At 38.4% G+C, this 13326-nt stretch overlaps 1 protein-coding gene, 1 long non-coding RNA gene and 1 pseudogene across 5 annotated transcripts in view; 2 read left to right on the top strand and 1 right to left on the bottom strand.

The window, feature by feature from the left end:
• Positions 1 to 13326, top strand: part of ATF6 (activating transcription factor 6) — a 222147-nt gene that overhangs the window by 56099 nt on the left and 152722 nt on the right. The window lies entirely within an intron of this gene.
• Positions 4567 to 13326, bottom strand: part of LOC125964256 (uncharacterized) — a 65762-nt gene continuing 57002 nt past the window's right edge. Inside the window, exon 2 of the long non-coding RNA XR_007477099.1 lies at positions 4567 to 4606. This is a non-coding gene — a long non-coding RNA (uncharacterized LOC125964256). The remainder of the gene's footprint in view (positions 4607 to 13326) is intronic.
• On the top strand, positions 10834 to 11407 carry LOC101283947 (glycine cleavage system H protein, mitochondrial-like; annotated as a pseudogene).

The following is a 13326-nucleotide window of genomic DNA, read 5'->3' as shown; positions in this document are numbered from 1 at the left end:
TTTAAATTATGGTATTAAAATGCTATTTATCAGACCTTGTAGAAAGTACCATACTGTGTGGGAAAAGCAAATTGCAGAAAAATATGTACAGTATGATTACATTTATAGAAAGTTCAAATCAGAAAGACTGTACTTTATGAATGCATGTGCATAAATGGTATAGCTATAAAGAAAAGCAGGGGAATTGTTATTACAGATCAAAAGTGGCGTTGAGCAAGTTCAGCTCACCCCTAGGCTGGGCTAAGTATTTCTTGGTGTTCCCAAATTATCCTGTATACATATAATAGAATGTATCATATTTTACTAATTATTTGTTGGTGTATCTGTCTTCATCACTATAGACTCCTTTTTCCTTTTTTTTTTTTTTTTTTTAATTCTTAGTGGTGCTTACTTTATTGAGATTCCACAGTTTCCCATGGACCATTCTTTTTTTTTTTGGCCTCACTGAGCAGCTTGTGGGATCTTAGTTCCCCAATGAGGGATCGAACCTGGGCCCTGGCAATGAAAGTGCTGAGTCCTAACCACTGGACCGCCACGGAATTCCCTCCTTTTTTTTTTTTTTTTTTTTGAGAATAGAAGTTCTGCCTTATTCCTTTTTTTATATATTCTCAGCATCTAGCATAGTGTATGTAGTACATGGTAGACACATGTTGCACTGAATTGCAAAGAAGGTTTTTATCATGGTGACAGAGAGGGAAGGGCATTCCAGGCAGAGGCAATATTCTGAACAAATGCTTAGAGAGGTGAAAGAAGATAGCTTTTACCCACAGTAAGAAGCAGTCGCAGATGGCTAGAGCTTACCTTGCTTTTAGATTGAGCTTGACGTGTTGTAGCTACTTGATAAATATTTGTTGGATGATGGTTGAGTGACTAAATGAATGAATGATTGAATGTTAATGAGCATAGAATGTATGGTGGGGAATGGTAAACAATTGGGCTGAAAGGGTAGGCTGTGTTCAGGTCACATAGGCCATCATGTTCACGCTAAAGGAGAACAGCATGAAACAGTGACTAGTGCAAGGAAATGTCATAGTGAGCACCAAGTAATGTGGTGTATGTTGTGAGTGTTGTACTGAGAAGAGGGAGATAAATGGAGAGAGTTATTATAAGGAAAGACTTCACAGAGGAGAGTAGAATTAAAGATTTATAAGGAGAGAAGGAGAGAAGGACATTCCAAGGGAAGTTTATGACACATGACAGTAACCAAGGTATAATACAGAAATGGAAAAAAAGTTGTCCCCCCTCTTAAAAGAATAAAAATGGCAAAAAAATTTTTTTTTCGAGGCCTGGGTCTCTTATGACTGGTTCCATTTTCTTTATGTTTTTCTGATTGTACATTTTCTAAGATACCTTAATTTTCATAGCTGTTCTCTTTATCTCGTTACTACTACTTTCTGCACTATAAATGTAGTTTCTTCTAGTCATTTTTCAGACACTAAACCTTCTAACAGACGTTGAAATTGGATAGGGTACAGTATAAATGGTTATTACATTTAAATTTTATGAGGTTGAGAAAGATATTTTCTTTGTTAGGGAGAGGACTTAATCTTTAGAATTTCCTCCTCTTGGGTTCGTACTTAACTCAGTGGTCAAAGTTCATACCTGATGTTCATACCAAAGGCATGGTTTTTCATTACTTCTCTATGCTGTGCTTCTGTTTGATTTTTAAGTTTTGTTGTTGTTTTAAGTTTGCACTTCATCACTGTTTTGACATTAGGTAAGTTTAACTTGCTCCCAGGCCCCAAGGATTGATGTAAATCTCAGACTTGTACAGATATCAAGGAAATACAGTGAGGTAGGGGAAATGAGCAGTGTTCATTTTAGACACTGGTAAAAATATTTCTTCGTGGAGGGAAGCTGAATTTATTTAAGAAATGAGGGGGAAATAAGGGAAGAAAAAGGGAAAATAGATTAATTTCGATAGAAATAAAAGAATTTCTGAAAGATTCTGTTACGAACATAAAGTTTAACCAGCAACAAACTGTGTTAAAAATAATTCCTTCTTTATAAAACAGGGTGATTAAGAGCTAGTTGGGAAAACATCAGTCTAAATGCTACTTGCAATTTGTTGTTTATTATCAGCTTTGTTACGTTCTGAGTTTTGTTGACTGTTGAGTATAGTAGGGCTACAGTTTTTATCATAGAAGTTTGTCTGATGTTTTGCTAATTTTCCTTTTCTCCTTAACAGTTTGGATGACTTTTTGGTAAATTCTCTCATAGTGGTTTTCAACCTTTCCTGTACATAATCACTACGAAATCTTAAAAAGAGAGCTAACTGAGCCCTACCCCAAACCTATGGAATCTAGTGAGATGGGTCTAAATCATTTATTTTTATTTTTAAAATTTATTTATTCATTTATTTTATTTTTGGCTGCACTGGGTCTTTGTTGCTGTGCGTGGGCTTTCTGTGATTGCAGCGAGTGGGGGCTACTCTTCATTGTGGTGTGCGGGCTTCTCGTTGCGGTGGCTTTTCTTGTGGAGCATGGGCTCTAGGTGCACGGGCTTCAGTAGTTGTGGCACGTGGGCTTAGTAGTTGCAGCACACGGGCTCAGTAGTTGCGGCACACGGGCTTAGTAGTTGCAGCGCATAGGCCTAGTTGCTCCATGGCATGTGGGATCTTCCTGGACCAGGGATCGAACCCATGTCCCCTGCATTGGCAGGCAGATTCTTAACCACTGTGCCACCAGAAAAGTCCTTAAATCATTTATTTTTAAACAAAGTATTTTTCTTTAGGTGATCCTGAGGTACGTCCAGGGTTGAAAACTACTGTGTATAGTTTTATATTTCTTTCTATACATTGACCCCTATGGTAATTGTAAGAGCACTTATCCATTAAATTAGAAGATAATATATATAAGAGAAATTTTATTAAATCTCTAGACAGACGCTTGTATAGTCATAGGTTTGTATTATATAATTGAGGAAATTTATGGACCTGTGTTTTGGACAGAACAGGAATCATAACAGAACCCTGTGAGAGGAACTTCTTCCTAACACATAGGACTTCAGTATATAGATTCCTTTGTTACATTTTTCCCTTTCTACTATTTAAAAAGTCACTATAACCATTCTCCTTTCCTGCAAATAATAAGGCAACATCCAGAGGTGGTTTTAAATATATTAGGTGTTAAAAAAAATTAACAAGTGTTTGAAATTGATAATACTTTTCCCTTGTTTGTTCTGGTTGGGTGCTGTCCCCTCACAAGAACCAGAATCTTTACAGTTTGAGACATCAGACTTGGATGAGGAAGGGCAAATTGTACTACTTAAGGACCAGCTACTCTGTGGTTTTCTTATGAGACTATGTTATAGGGGAAAGGTAACCACAGAGAATATGGTTTTGAATTTGAGTGGCCTGGAACTGGTTAGAAATAAAATGTCTCTAATTCCAATATTCTCCAAGTTTGTCAGCTTTTCATTATTTTTATGGGAAGAATTCTAGCTTTTTATCCTGAGATGAGCCTGTCCCCAAATCTGGCTTCAATTTTTTTTCCTTATTCAATTGCTGAGCACACTTTGCTGTATGATATCACTATTGGCTGTAAGTTAAAAGTTACTGTATAACTTAAATGTCAGACTTCAAACCACCAAGTATACATGGTTTTGTTCAGCCAGGTTTTTAAATGAAATCTAATTCAAGTTTTTGGCTAAAAGTGCTTTCCACAGTTATCAAAGTGACACATAAACTGAAGAAATACATCTAAATACCAGGTGTTATTCAATCTGGGATTGCAGAGAGGTAGCAGAGCTAAGGGCAGTTCTTTTCCCAAATAGTCTAATTTACTCATGTTCTTCAAAAAAGTGTCTGTGCAAAGTAATTGGTTCTCTTTTCTTCTATCCCCTGTGGATTTCATCCTTTAAAAAAATGGCTTAGAGTCTATCAGTAGTGAAGAGCTGAGTTTTGAGGGCATGGAAAATTCTGTTGATGATTTTCTTTAGTTTTGGCTTTCCTGAGTTATATATAGGGAGGCTTATGAGGAGTATCACAGTGGCTTTATCATGTATCACTTGGCTACTTCCCCCTCAGACTTGATTTGTTACAGTGAAGGGAAAAGCAGTTGAAATCAGAAACGCACATCCTTTGTTAACTTCCTTCTTTACCTTGAATAAGTCACTATGTCACTTTCAAAGATAAAAGGAGATAATGTGGTAACTTCTGCTGCTTCTGTCTTGTGAGAGGACATCAGTGAGAGACTAGGGCAGATGAGAAAACTGTCAGTTTAAGTTGGTTACTTTGATATTTTCTTTAGACTACAGATCTTTAACATAAAACAAGGACTAGTGGATGGTTTGTCTGAAATAGCTTTCTCAAACACTATTTTCAGTACTGAGCTGTGCAAAACATAAATAATAGAGGAATACACAGCTTTACTTTTGTAATAAGTGAAGGTCTAGCCTAATATTAAGGTAGTATAATAACTTTGAAACTTTTGATTTTTCAAAATATATATGTAATTATTTATTGCTTCTAGGCAGTTTGCCTTTAATGTCTTATTTTCTCCAGATTTGACCTGTTCTGTCATTTCAGTAAGCATTTGAAACATATTTTAAGGGTTATTCTACAGATTGTTTTTTTTTCTTTTTTTTTTTTTTGCGGTATGCGGGCCTCTCACTGTTGTGGCCTCTCCTGTTGCGGAGCACCGGCTCCGGACGTGCAGGCTCAGCGGCCATGGCTCACGGGCCCAGCCGCTCCGTGGCATGTGGGATCCTCACGGACCGGGGCACGAACCCGTGTCCTCTGCATCGGCAGGCGGACTCTCAACCACTGCGCCACCAGGGAAGCCCTACAGATTGTTTTTAACAGAGTTATGGCTAGTATAGCATGAACTGTGTGTGCTGTGCATCTAGACTTCATGGTGTCTGTGTTGTGAACATAAGCGAGCATTGATGTCTTACGTTCCCAGGCAGTTTGTCACAATCCATGAGCTCTGAGGAGCTAATATTGGGGAATCACAGATACTCTGTATGCCTTATATGGCTTTCTATCTCAACTCTTTTACTGGAATTCTCAATAAAACCACATTACTTGCTTTCATTTTTCCTTCTCACCCCTTTTTTTTGTGTGATGTGAATTTGAAAATGAGAGATAAATGGAAATAAGACCGTTGGAAAAAAGAAGATGAATAAAAAAGTGAAGACAGTTTCAAAGTAATCTGAGTTTGGCTGTATGTTGATACCACCTGTGCTTGGTTGGTAAAGGTAGCAGTTTTTGTGTGTTTTGTTGTGTTAAGCTTTTATTTATCAAACATTTGCTCTGCACCAAGTACTAGTCTAAGCACTTTATATAAATTAATTCCTCCTGGAACTCTAAGGTAAGTGGTATTATCTCCATTTTACAGATGAGGAAACTGAAGTCACATCTAACGTTTGGCAGAGCTAGGGTTCACAGTCTGCCTTTGGAGCCCTTGTGTTAATCATTAATAGAACAACAGCGATCCATGTAGAGAAAAAGTTGGTATTTACAGATAGAGGAGTTAGGACTCTATCCAGTAACTTTACCCATTTTCCTAAAGCTTAAGATTGGATGTGAAAGGAGAAAATATATATTTTATGGGTTGATGGGATTGGTGGGAATATAATAGAAGAGATTGCACTCAAATTTACAGGCATCTTTTTGACATTGAGAATGAGTAGAGTGTGCCTTTCTCAAGTGAGAGGATACCAAAGAGTTGTTTGCACACAAACTTTTTGTATTAAACATTGACTCATTGACTTCAGCAATTTAATAACTATAGTGTATTAGTTATTTACTGCTGTGTAGCAAACCATCCCAAAACTTAAAGGCTTAAAACAATAACAGTCAGTTACTTTGCTGAAACATCTGCAGTTTGGGAAATTCAACATCTCAGTAGAAACAGTGCTGCTTTGCTCCATGGAGTGTCAACGGGGTTGGCTCAGGGTGGAGGACCTACTTTCGAGCTGGCTCACTCATCAGGCCAGCAGGTTGGTGCTGGCCTGAGCTGGGACCTGAGCCAGGGCCATTGGCTAGAGGGTCTCGGTTTTTCTTCATTTGGGCCTCTCCACAAGTTGCTTGGCCTTCCTCAGAGTATAGTGGCTGGGTTCCAAGACTGATCATCGCCTGTTAGAAGAGTGCTTGCTTTATAATTTTTCACTGAATGGATGAAAGAATCTCAGGTTGTTTTCTTGCTCTTGTTGGCTCACTTGGCAAACTGCCACTGTAAAAAGTAGGTGTTTCTTCTCAGGGTCTGGTAATCCCTGGTTCTGAGAAGAGGTTTAGAGGATTAAAAAAAAAAAACACATTTCAACTATTGATCTATTTCTTCCTTCAGTCAAATTTCTGGTTCTAGTAAATTACCTCGATTTACTACAAAGTCTGCAAAAATCATCTGTGAACCATTCAATAAACAGAGAAAAATAGCTTTTTTAAGATTCGGAGAACTCCCTTGGGAACTCCCTGTCTTTAGCCTCAGTTGCAATGAAAATTAACATCATTTCCTGTTCCTGGATCTGGTATAATAATGAGTTTACCACCTGCTGTTCTTGAGTTGTGGGTTAGTTTCCCTAAAATAAAGATCTGGATTTTTTCTCCTGGCATGAGGCAGAATGTTAAATAAAATTCATTTATTTGTTATTTAAAAAAAAAAAGAATGCCTTCTATGGGTTAAGCATTGTCCTCGAACAAAACAGGTCTCTGTACCTACAGGGACATACAGACAATAAACATAATAAGTGAAATAATAGAACAAAGGGATAAAATATAGTAGGGTAAACGGTTTTACAAGTGTGAGAGTGGTTGTTGGAATTGTAGTTTTAAATAGTGATCACTATAAAGTAGACATTTGAACCAAGGTTTAAAGGTGATAAATAGCCATATGGATATATGGAGGAAGAGCATTCCAGACAGAGGGAACAACCAGTACAAAGGCGCGAGGGTGGAAGTGTGCTTTGCATGTTCAAGGAAAAGCAAGTGGGTCAGTGTGGTTGGACTAAAGTGAGCAAGGGGGAGAGTAGTAGGAGATGATGCCAGAGAGATACGGTGGAGGGGTTAAATTTAGTGAGGCCTTGGTCATTGTAAGGATTTGGGCTTTTACCATGATAGAAATGAAGAGCCATCTGAAGGTTTTGAGCAGAGGAGTGACATAGTAATCTGACCTAGATGTTAAAGCAATCCTTCCAGTTGCTATGTTGAGAATAGCCTGAACCTGGCAGGCAGGAAGACAAGCTGTGCCACTAACTGCTGTGTCATCTGTGGGACACATAGCACTTTCCGATTTATAAAGCATGTTCACATCCATCGTTTCATTTGAATCTTTGAAAAACCCTGTGAAATATTTATTTTTCCTATTTTACATGTGAGGAATTGGAGGTTCAGTGAAGTTAACCGACTTTCCCAGAGCGACTCAATTGGAGAGTCTCATAGCCACACGTTGAATCCATATCTCTTGACTCCAAATTTTGTGTTCTTTCCTGTATTCCACATTAAAACCTGAGGATTTTCATGCTCTTTCCAGCTTAAAGTGATTTCACTTTTTCATGTGCAGTTCTCAGGAAGAGGAATAGCAGCATATGGATATCTTTTGGGGATGGGAACCAGTAAGATTCTTAACTGCTGAGATGGCTTGAACTTAAAATTGACCAACTTGTACCATAAGGAAACAGGTTTGCAAAGGGAAGAATAGATTTGGAGATTTGCCATTTTTTGTTCAGCTACTTGGTATGAAAATTGGGTATCTGAAATCATATCTTAAGGATTAAGTTGGCTTCATAAATAATCTAAAACAGTTGTTGGCTTTTAGAATTTCATAAATGAAAAAGTAAAGTAACAATTCTTATAATACTTTTTCCAGACTTTTGGGGAAATTGAAATTACTTGTGTTTTATTAATCTGTACTTTTCAGGCCCATTGACCCACAGCATGAGCAAGGTTTATTGGTGTAATGATTATTCGAAGGCTTAAAACTGTTGTGATTCTTGCAGGGTAGCATGTTTCTGGTCATAGAGACTTCTATTTAAAAAAATATTTATTAGTTTATTTAAAAATACTGAACAGAATCTGATTTAAGCTAATTATGAAAAGTGATTAGATTGCCATATTAATATGATCTATAAACAGTTAATCATTATACTAATTCTTATTGTGACTCTGAGTCATCTCCTTGTGTTCTTGGAAATTTATTTTTCCCAAAATTAACAAAAAGGGACATTGAATGATATAAAACACTCATGCCAAGAATCTAAAAGTTCATATCAACAGTAATTTTCTCATACTCTTTTGTACATTTGGCCATTATAAGGACTGTCAAATTCCTTTCTTAATATTTGTGTTGTCCAAATTGTACTAAGACAGTCTTGAATTCTGGCAGTAAAATAAAACTCCTTTATGTCTTTCAGATATTAATAAAAACAAGGGAAATGTAAATTTGCAGTTATTTAGATGGTTAAAATTAGTTTCTATAGGTCATTTCATAGGTTCAAGCATATATAGTTGTTTTGAGCTGAATTGGACAGTCAGCTTCTCTGTAATTTAGCTTGAGAAATTTCATTACACTTTATTTTTTTAGAAATTTCATTTTAAGACTTTAAAAAAAATTTGCAAGGAATTGGGACCAAATAGCAACAACAACTAAAAACAAAAAAGTGAAAAACTTTAAAAGATTCTTTCTAAAATTAATATATTGCCTTTTCAAAATACTTCCTGGCCCAATGGGTAGATAATAAAATTGAGACTTATAGACTGTTTGGATCCTTATTTTTGCCTCTTCTCTGACCCACTTCCTTGTTTAAAATGCTTTGTTGACTCTGTATGATAAAAGTGTTGTGAAGATCCTTTTTGTGGAGTCCATTGAATGAGATCTGAGTGAGCCCTCAGGCTAAAAAAAGGTAAAAGTTACTAAAGTAGCGGTAAACATATATTGTCATTACACTGTAATAATCATTACTCACGTGGGCAGTGGGAAAAAATAGCGATCACTTATGAGCCAAACCAATCAACATTAAAACTGATTCCTAGGAAGCATAGCTACTAAGTGATTATAGCACAGTCCAGTTACAGATGGAATAACCTAAACTGATAGTTAAACTCAAGGCATTTGCTTGCAACAGTCACAAATTGTGAATCAAAATGCCAGTTTTCACAGTGGTAATAAAATCGTGAAAAGAACAATGATTAGTAGAAGAGCTCTTTGAAAACTTCCAAGTACTAATGATTGCGAACTCTTGTAATTTACTCCATAAATCATCCATAAACCACATAAATCATTTTTTAAAAATATTTATTTATTTTTGGCTGAGTTGGGTTTTTGTTGCTGCGCGTGGGCTTTCTCTAGTTGCGGTGAGCAGGGATTGCTCTTCGTTGCGGTGCGCGGGCTTCTCACTGCAGTGGCTTCTCTTGTTGTGGACCACGGGCTCTAGGCGCACGGGCTTCAGTAGTTGTGGCTCGCGGGCTCTAGAGCACAGGCACAGTAGTTGTGGCGCATGGGCTTAGTTGCTTCGCGGCATGTGGGATCTTCTCAGACCAGGGATCCAACCCGTGTCCTCTGCATTAATAGGCAGATTCTTAACCACTGCGCCACCAGGGAAGCCCACATAAATCATTTTTGATTGTGTCCTTCCACATGCCTCTCGTCTGACTTCCCCATCCTTTTCCCCAAACTGTCCACTTCTGTTGGATTTATTGTGAACAACGTGTAACTTTTAGGGAATTGAGGTAGGAAAGATGTTATGAGAAACAAGATTAGTTTAAAACAGTGGCTCTCAAACATTGGCGTATATCAGATTGTTAGGCACTGCTCCCAGAGTTCTTGGGTGAGTAGGTCTAGAATGGGGCCGGAGAGTTTGCATTTCTAACCAGTTATCAGGTGATGCTAATGCTGCTGGTCCAGGTCCCACACTCTGAGAATCACTGTGCTGGGGAAGGTGCATTCTGATCCAGAGGAACTAACACAGTGTGTTAGTTGCTAGTTGACAGTAGGATTCAAGAAAGGAAAAGGATAGAAACTACTCCTAGAAGCCACAGCAGCCACTTTGACTTGGCAGTTAACTATGAGAGCCTTGCAAACAGCTTTAAGATCCCTAGCCAGGAAGTAAGAAAGCAGAGGAACCGTTCTAGTAATCTGCTGTTTTTCTGGCAGTGGTAACCATCAAGTAGTCTAGATGAATAGGAGACAAATGTAATACCAGTTTTTAAAAGAAAGAAGGTAGATTTTCCCCATTAGACCAGTGAATTTAATATTGTTCATAGGGAAGATTTTGATATAGAAAGGGATATGTTAACTGGGAGCCACAATTAAAACAAGAACAGAACATACCAGTTTTGTTTATTTTATTGAATAAATTGCTAGACTTAATGATAATGTGGCAGACAGGGCCATCCATAAATAATCTAGCCTTGCATTATGGTTAGTCTCCTTTCTTTTCCTTCTCTCTCTGAGATGATCCCTTTCTCACTGTGCTTGCACATGCACATGTCCACTTACATACCCTCTCCTGCTTTACTTGCAATTCCCCAAGCAAAACATACTCTCTTATGACTGTGTCCTTTTTCATATACTAGTCTATCTACATGAAATGCCTTCTCACTCACATCCTCCTTTCCACCTGTTTATTTACTGCTTGTATTTTAAGATAAATTCATGATCCTCTTGGTAAAGATCAAATGCCCTAGCTATATGCTTCTGTAACATTTGGCATTAACCGCTGTTATGCTGCTAATCCCTCTATTATCTTTTGTCTGTATCACTCTTCCCCCTGCCATACACACACACACACACACACACACACAGTATTTGATTTTTATCTTTGAGTCTTTAGCATCAAATATGATTCCAACATAATAGGTATCTAGTACATGTTGAATAAATGAGTGAATCAGTCATTCTGGCTGCGAACATGGCGCTGCGAGTGGCGTGGAGCGTGCGGGCCGCGCGGTCGGCAGCCTGCGCGCCATCTCTGCGCCCAACGCGCCCTGCCCGCCGCAGCCCTGGGGACTGCGGGCGGTCGCCGGCCCCGTTCTGCTGTCGGGTCGTAAATTCACAGACAAACATGAATGGGTAACAACAGAAAACGGTGTTGGAACAGTGGGAATCAGCAATTTTGCACAGGAAGCTTCAGAAGATGTTGTTTACTATAGTCTGCCTGAAGTTGGGACAAAATTGAACAAACGAGGAATTTGGTGCTTTGGACAGTGTGAAATCTGCTAGTGAACTCTATTCTCCTCTATCAGGAGAAGTAACTGAAATTAATGAAGCTCTAGCAGAAAATCCAGGACTTGTCAACAAATCTTGTTATGAAGATGGTTGGCTGATCAAGATGACACTCAGTAACCCTTCAGAACTAGATGAACTAATGAGTGAAGAAGCCTATGAGAAATACATAAAATCTATTGAGGAGTGAAAATGGAACCACTAAATAAACTAGTTTGAAACAACTTAAAAAAAAATCAGTCATTCTGGGAAATGTCAACATAATGCAGTGATGATGTTCTAATCCTGGACCCAAATCCTGGCTTTGTTAATTACTCAGAGCACTTATATTTCTGACACCAATTCCAATGTATGTTTTTCCACACCACCAAACAGTTCTCCCTAAGTGTTCTGATCACCCAGTTCCAATGTGTGGGGAGGTTTTTCCCATACCACCAAGCAATTCTCAGACACTAGCTGGGTGTCCTACAATTAAACTTAATTCTGACACAGATAGTGTGGAGATAGTGTCAAATCCCACAGGTTAAGTGCTCAGTCCTACAAGAGTTACCCTACACCCCTTCAGGCATCAATCGCTAATCCAAGTTGTCCCCTGTGCTTCTGGCTAACGGGCTATAGATCAGAGGTTCCCATGACCTCAGGTTCAATTAATTTGCTATAGTGGCTCACAGAAGTCAGAGAAACACTTTACTTACTAGAGTACCTGTTTATTATAAAGAGATATAACTCAGGAACAGCCAAATGGAAAAGCTGCATAGGACAAGGTATGGGGGAATGGACAGGGAACTTCCATGCCCTCTTCAAGCTCACCACTGTCCCTGAATCTTCACCAACCCAGATGCTCCCTGAATCCCTTCCTTTTGGGTTTTAATGGAGGCTTCATGACAGAGACAGGTTGATTAAGTCATTGGCCATTGGTGATTGAGCTCAATCTCTAGCTCCTTTCCCCTCCCTGGAATTGGGGGGTGGTGGGTGGGACTGAAAGTTCCAACTCTCTATTCTTATGGTTCTCTCTATCCTTAGGTAACCTAGGGCCTTCCAGCTCACCTCATTGACATAGCAAAAGGCACCTTTATGGGTCTTATCACTTGGGAAATTCCAAGGGTTTTAGGAGCTTTGTGCCAGGAAAATGTTGTGACCAAATATATATTTCTTTTTATAATTCACCATATCACAGCATGACTTGGGCAAACTGTTTAAACTCTTTGAGCCTCAACTTTCTTTGAGTTTTCATTCCTTAGTACATAGTAGGTGCTCAAAAAATAGTTGCTGCTGTCATACTGTATTTGCATCTTAGAAGAATGTTTAACAGTCTTGTAATATCTCTATGGTCAAGACAGGGAATTTTGGTCTAGGATATATTACAATTAATTCATAAGTGGTTTAACTTACGTTTTTACAAACTTGGAAGGCGCTCCCTGGGAGCATGCTGCAGGGCTCAATTTCTTGGCTCTGTTCTTTTCGATATCTTAATGACAACTCAGTTGAGGATGTTGATGGTATGTTGTTCCTTGCTTAGAAGGAGAATTTCTTTTGCTAATTAGGATTCTAAAAGTTCTTGAATGATATTTTAAGAGGAATTTGATGTAAATTATTCAGCTGGATCAAAAAGCTCAATTATATAACTTCAGAATTGGAAGTGAGAGAGGAGAGGAAAGGAAGGGAAGGTAATAGTCCAAAATCAGTTTGTGAGAACAGTTGGAGTTTTAATTATACCAGCCTCAATATAGAGTATGATGTAACTGCCAAAAAAGCCTACCTGGTATTAGGTATATTGGTGGAAGAATAATATTTAGAACATGGGAAGGAATTACCCCGTTCCATCCTATAATGGTCATACTACCTCAGAAGTGTTGTGGCCAGTTCTGGACCCATCTCTGAGAAACATATTGAGAGGGGAGTGACCAAATATGCTGAAGGGACCTAAGACTGTACTCTAAAGAGGAACATATGGAAGAAACTAAAGCCTTGAAAAAGAAAGCCTGGAGTGAGGGGCGGGGGATGTTAGGTGTCTTTGGACATTGGAAGAAGGCTTGCTTAGACTTGTCTGAATAGCCGCAGAGTCCAGAACTAGTACCGAGACTGGTGGTACTAGTTAAAGCATTTCTAGTTATAAAAAAAAAAAAAAAAAGAGGACCCTATTGAAGTGAATCCCAGGGAGGGA

The sequence above is a fragment of the Orcinus orca genome, chromosome 1, assembly GCF_937001465.1.
Source record: "Orcinus orca chromosome 1, mOrcOrc1.1, whole genome shotgun sequence".
Classification (NCBI taxonomy): Eukaryota; Metazoa; Chordata; class Mammalia; order Artiodactyla; family Delphinidae; genus Orcinus; species Orcinus orca.
The sequence above is the reverse complement of the archived record's forward strand: the minus strand, read 5'-3'. Positions and strand labels throughout refer to the sequence as shown.